Below are 7,237 nucleotides of genomic sequence, written 5' to 3'. Positions count from 1 at the left end.
TTTAGGTACAAGTTTACAGAGCAGAGTTAGTTTTACATTCAACATTACGTGTACATTTACTTGCAATCCCTATTTACTATTCTCAACCCTAACCCAGTCTCCTCCCATCCCTGCCCAGTAACCAATCCCCCTTCCCCCCCGCCGCCGCCATGCCTCTCACAGTTATGCATTCCTGCTTGTCCTGCGTTTCCTTATGCGAATGTTGCCCCTCTGGTGCTCCATGGTTGAGGCATTCTAAGGGATACATTTCCACGGAGTATGTGGGTTTGCCACCCAGGGTTGAGTGGTCTGCATGTACATCTTATTTACTATTGGGCTGAGAGCCAGCCCCTGGGAATAAGTTTTATACCAGGACCAGACTGTATCTCAGGGCCATAGTATTGGGGGTCTCACCAGACTCCATCCGACCAGTAATTCTGGTCACTATTGAGTTTTTTTTTTAATTTTTTTCCATGATTTTCCTCCCACTCTATCCAGGATCTCCAGTTTTGCTCCTTTTTTGAGTGGTTGGCATTGGTGGCCAGGCACCATCAAGTTCTTCTGGTCTCGAGGGCCATCGTGTCTTAGGGTTGATTTTTTCAAAACCTAAACCTACTCACTTTAGAGATATAAAATGAACAAACTAGGCATAGAAACAAGGAAGGAGGAACAGAGGGACTGTGAGATAGATGTCACATGGAAATCTCCAAATAACAGCAAGAACACTAGAGAAGCTGAGAAAAGCTTTTCTCTCAGAACACGTAATGACAGCTTTCCTATAGAACTGAAGCCCTGAATTCAGACTTCTACCCTCCTAAACTGTTAGTTAAAGCCACTCACTTGCATATCTGTCACAATAACAATAAGGAACTAAAACACTTGGGTATCACCATTTAATTTTTCAATTCCGATATATAGGTATTAAAAAAAAAAAAAAAAGACAACCAGTAGATTCCAGCTCTAGCAACTCCCATTGGGTTTCAAAGACTGCATATCTTTAGGGAAGTAAATGGCTCTATCTTCCTTCTGGGGAGCAGTTGGTGGGTTTGAACAGCTGACCTGGTTAGCAGCCAAATGTCTTATCCAGTACACCACCAGAGCTCCTTATATACATGTATAGTACAATCATAATCATTAACTTATACCTCTGTGGGCAGCAAGTTTATTAACTAGAATACTGTGCTTACATTGAATTTCTCTTGCCATCACTTTTACAGATTCCTCTCATTTTCAATGTCACTTATGCCAACATCTTTCTTCCTTACTCCTTCATGCTTCCTTACAAATATTTTTAATATGTGGTTTTAAATTTCAGGATACAATGACCATCCCTATTTTTTAACTTGCATATATCAATGTATACTCTTTGTGTTATAACATTTCAATGAATTGTGACAAATTTATAATTTCGTAAATCCAGAAATAAACTATCTTACAGAATAATTTCACCACCCAAAGAAATCTTCTCTGCTTGAACTATTCAATTCTCTCTCCTTTGCAAAATCTCCATCAATCACTGATTGTATTTTATCATCATAGTTTTCCCATCTAGAGTACCATGTAATTGAAATCAACAATATGTAGACTTTTCAAATTAGTGTGTTTTCAGTAAGCATTATGCATCTAAGTTTTGTATATGTATTTTTGTAGATTGCTAGATCACTCATTTTATTATATTAAAATAATTCCTTTATTTACATATGCGATACTTTTTTTTTTTTTTTTTTTAGCTATTGATGTAAATCTTGGGTGCTTCCAGTTTTTGGCAATGATGAACAAAATCCCTATACACATTTTGTGTAAAAAATAGTGTTGACTTTATTTTTTCATGTATATCTGGGCTCTTTTTTCTATCCCCTTGATTTTTGTATCTGTTCTTTCACCTATAGCAGCTTTCTTTGTGACTGAAGATTTATAGGACAGTCTTGAAATGAGTATTGTGAATTCTCCAAATTTGTTCTTCTTCAGTATTGTGCTGGTAATTCTGGGTATTTTATTTTTACTGGATCTGGACCCTGCACTGTGATCTTCACATGTGTTTCGTATTATACTGTTCTTTAATTGAGGAGAACCTTGGTTAGCACAAATGGTTAAGCACTGCACCACTCACCAAATAGATTGACAATCTGCTTACAAAAGGTGATGATTTTGGAAACCTTATGAAATGCATTTCTAATCGATGACATGAAAGGTCAGCATGAGTCAGAACTGATCCCATGACAGATAGTCTGCTTTTGTTTTTATCTTTTTTAGTGAGTCACAATGGGTAAAGTGGCCTGGAGTCAGAGAAATCCTGACTTTCAAGAAGGCTAAGACTTTGATAAAGATGTTTTCCCCTGGACATGAGGCTTTTGTTTTGGGTACTGTTCTTAGTTTATTTCACAAGGATTATTCTTCCCCTTCTCTTGTCAAATCCATGAGCACTTCTTTCTCAGATCTTCTCTAAGAGAATCAGGTAAGTGAAACCTATTAAATACTGGAGCCCCCTAAGATGGTGACAACAAGAATTTTTTCACTGTCACTATTACACACCAGAAGGCTAGTGGTTCACACCAACCAACCACTCCTTGGAAGGAAGTTTGGGCAATCTACTTTGGTAGTGATACTGCCTCGGAAACCCAAGGAGGGGTGGCTATGAGTCAGATCCAATTTGACCTCAGCGAGTTATTACACACTCAGGAGCTCTGATGGTGTAGTTCCTAAGGCATTTGACTGCTAACCAGAAGGCTGACAGTTCAAACCCATCAGCTACTCCTCAGAAGGAAGGTTGGGCAATGTACTTTTGTAGTAATAATGTCTTGGAAACCCAAGAAGGGGTCCCTATGAGTTGGATCCAACTCAACAGCAATGAGTTTGATTTTATTACACACTCCGCCTACATAAATTCAAGAAAATACATATTTAGAGTTCCAGTTTATTTTTTTATTCTTTATCTGCTTCTGTCCAAGGTAAGCAGATGTCAACCTTGATTCTCTGGATTTCATTGTCTCTTCAGATGTTTGGGTGATGGTTTACCATTTAAACTCAGTTTTCTAATGAAAGAAATTTTGTTACTTTCAGTTTGTTCATCTTTGTATCTTTGTTCTTTGCTTTTCTTTTTCTTTCTTTTTTTGATTCAAAGTTTAGACTGGTACACAGCTTTGTACAAAAAGTAAGAAATCAGTATTATTATTTTTTAATAAACAATGCTAAAATATTTTCTGTTTCATAATGTGCAGGTGTAAATTGGCAGAAACATTTCACAAAACAATTTTACTTTTTTCTAATAAATTTAAAGTGGTACCTAATACCCTAAGTATGCATAAATTCCACTTTGCATATACTACAAAAATGCCTATATAAATACATGTACAAGAATATTGATAGCATTTTTTGCAAAAGTCCCAAACAGAAACAGCCCAAATGTCTATTAATATTGGAATGGGTCAATAAAGATTAAAATGTTCAGAAAATGGAAAAATTACATCATGAATATAAATAAACTGTAACTTCAAACCTCAATATGATAAATCTCACTAAAAATTTGTGCATAAGAGACAGTCACAGCAGAATTCTGTTGTTTGTTGTTATGTGCCATTGAGTCAAACCCGACTCATAGCGACCCCTCCTTGGGTTTCTGAGGCAGTGTCACTATGGAAGTAGATTGCCCAACCTTCCTTCCGAGGAGTGGCTGGTGGGTTTGAACCACCAGCCTTCTGGTTAGCAGTCAAGTGCCTTAGACATTATGCTATCAGAGCTCCTAAAATAGAATGTATACTGTTTTATTCCATGTATACAAAGCATACCAACTATATTAAAAATTCATTATTGTACCAGTATCCTATTGCTGCTCTAAGACACTATGACAAACTTAGTAAAGGACATGGATTTATTAACATACAGTTCTGGAGGTGAGAAGTCAAATGGGTTTCTCCAGGCTAAAATCCAGACATCATCAGAGCTGATGTCTTTTTAGACACTCTATGGGAGTACCCCTTGCCTGGTCTTTTCCATCTTCTTGAAGATGCCCACATTCCATGGCACATGGCTCCATTCTTTCATTTTTAGGCCAGGACCATTCAACTGAATCTTTCCCCCACTATCTTTTCTTCATTCTTTTTTTCTGTCTTCCTTTCCACTTTTAAGACCCCCTGATTACACTAGTCTTACCCGAATAATCCAGAAAAACTCCCTATAATAAGCCACTGCCTACAAGTTAGTACTGATTCATAGTGACTCTTTAGGACAGAGTAGAACTGTCCTATAGGGTGTCTAAACCTTTAAATCTTTATGGAAGCACATCTCCTCATCTTTCTTCCATACAACAGTTGGTGGGATGGGACTCGTGAACTTTTGGTTAGTAGCCCAAAGCTTTAACCACCCCACCATCAGAGCTCCTTTCCCTACTGTAAGGTTAGCTATCTGGTGTCATTTGCAACTTTAATTCCTTTTCAAAATTCACCATACCTATCCTCAAATTTCCAGGTTTAGGACAGGAACATCTTTCAGGGACCACTTTTCTTCCTACTACCATTGTTATTCAAAAAACAACTTTTGAATGTGTATGTTGTTTTTAGGTGCTGTTGAGTGGTCTCTGACTCATAAGGATTCTATGCACAGTAGAATGAAAAAATATCTTATCCTGTGCCAGCCTCACAATCTTTGCTATACCTGAGCCCATCATTGCAGGCACTATGTCAATCCATCTTGTTGAGGGCCTTCCCTCGATGTCTGGCCATTCTCACTTTCAAGGAGCATTCCAGCTGCACGTCTTCCAGGACAGATTTGTTAGTTCTTTTAGCAGTCCAAGGTACTTTTATCATTCTTTGCCAACACCACAAGTCAAAAGCATTGACCCTTCTTCGGTCTTCCATATTCATTGCCCAGGCCTCACATGCTCATTCGCAATTGAAAACACCATGCATGGCTTGTGTCAAGCACATCTTAGTCTTCAAGGAAATATCTTTGCTCTTCAGCTCTTGAAAGAGGTCTTTTACAGCAGATTTGCTCAATGCTATATGTCATCTGATATCTTGACTGCTGCTTCCACTTGGTGTTGATTATAAAAACAAGTAATATGAAGTCTTTAACAACTTCAAACTTTTCTCCATTTATCATGATGCTGTTTATTTGCCCAGTTGTGAGGATTTTTGTTTTCTTTATATTGAGGTGTAATCCATATTGCAGACTGTAGTCTTCAATCTTCGTCAGTAAGTGCTTCAAGTCATCCTCACTTTTAGCAAGGAAAGTTGCATCATCAGCATATCACAGGTTGTTTATGATTCTCCCTCCAATCTTGATGCCACATTCTTCTTCATATAATCCAGCTTCTCAGATTATTTGCTCAGCATATGGATTGAATAATTATGGTGAAAGAACACAACCTTGATGCACTCTCTTCTTGAAATTAAACCATGCGGTGTCCCCATGTTCTATTTGAACAACAGCCTCCTGATCTATGTACAAGTTCTTCATGAGTACAATGAACTGTTCGAGAATTCCCATTCTTCTCTATGTTATCCACAGTTTGTTGTGATACATACAATCAAATGCTTTTGCATAGTCAATAAAACTCAAGTAAACATCTTTCTGGTATTCTTTGCTGTGAGCCAAGATCCATCTGACATCAGCAATGATATCCCTGGTTCCATATCGTCTTCTGAATCCAAGTTGTATTTCGGAAGTTCTCTGTCAATACATTGGTGCAACCATTTTTGAAATATCTTCAGTAAGAATTTACTTGTGTGCGGTATTAACAATATTGATAGATAATTTCCCCATTGTATGGAATCACTTTTCTTAGGAATGGATACAAATAGAGATCTCTTCCAGTCACTTGGCCAGATTGCTGTTTTCCAAATGTCTTGGTAAAGCTGAGTGGTGCCTCCAGCATGGCATCTTTTTTGTTGAAACATCTCAATGGGTATTCTGTCAATTCATGGAGTCATATTTTTCACCACTTCTTTCAGTGTAGCTTCAACTTCTTCCTTCAATATTATTGGTCCTTGATCATATGCCGCCTCTTGAAATGAATGAACATTGACCAATTATTTTTGGTACAGTGACTCTATGTATTCTTTCCATCTTCTTTTGATGTTTCCTGCATCACTCAATACTTTTTTCCCATAGAATTGTTCAATATTACAACTTGAGGCTTAAATTTTTTCCTCAGTTCTTTCATCTTGAGAAATGTCAAGCATGTTCTTCATTTTTGGTTTTCCAGCTCCATGCCTGCACATTTCATTATAATAATTGACTTTGTCTTCTTGACCTGCTCTTTGAAATCTTCTGTTCAACTCTTTTATCTCATCATTTCTTCTATTTGCTTTAGCTACTCTCCACGTAAGGGCAAGATTTAGAGTGTGGTCTGATGTCCATTTTGGTATTTTCTTCCTTTCCTGCCTTTTTAATGACCTCTTGCTTTCTTCATGGATGATGTTCTTGATGCCATCCCACAATTCCCCTGGTTTTCAGTCATTGGTGTTCAATACATCAAATTTATTCTTTAGTTGGTCTCTAAATCCAGGAGGAATATTATCAATGTCATATTTGGCTCTCGTGGACTTGTTTTAATTGTCTTCAGCTTCAACTTGAACCTACATATGAACAGTTGATGGTCTGTTCCACAATCAGCTCGTGGACAGTTTTGGCTGGAAATATTGTGTTGTCCCATTGATACTTGCCACTGATGTAGTCTATCTGATTCTTGTGTACTCCATATGGCAAAATCCATTTATATAGCCCCAGTTTGTGTTGTCAACAAAAGGTCTTTGCAATGAATATGTCATTTTTCTTGCAAAATTCTATCATTCTATATCTAGCATTATTTCTATCAAAAAGGTCAAATTTTCAAACTACCCCTGATTCTTCTTTTCCAACTTTTGTGTTCCACTCACCAGTGATAATCAGTACATCTTGATTGTATTTTCAGTCAATTTTAGACTGCAAAAGTTGGTAGAAATCTTAAATTTCCTCATCTTTGGCTTTTGTGGTTGGTGCAGAAATTTGAATAATAGTAATATTGACTGGCCTTCCTTGTAGGTGTATGGATATTATTCTATCACTGACAGTGTTGTACTTTAGGACAGATCTTGAAACATTCTTTGTGATGATATATGCCATGCCATTCCTCTTCATTTTGTCATTCTCAGCATAGTAGATCATATGGTTGTCTAATTCAAAATGGCCAAAACCAGTCCATTCCATCTCACTAATGCCTAGGATATAAAACTTTATGTGTTCCATTTCATTTTTGAAAACTTCCAGTTTTCCTAGATTC

Source organism: Orycteropus afer, unplaced genomic scaffold (genome assembly GCF_000298275.1).
Source record: "Orycteropus afer afer isolate SDZICR_OR568_19922 unplaced genomic scaffold, OryAfe1.0 scaffold00566, whole genome shotgun sequence".
NCBI lineage: Eukaryota > Metazoa > Chordata > Mammalia > Tubulidentata > Orycteropodidae > Orycteropus > Orycteropus afer.
Note: the sequence above shows the minus strand (reverse complement) of the source record.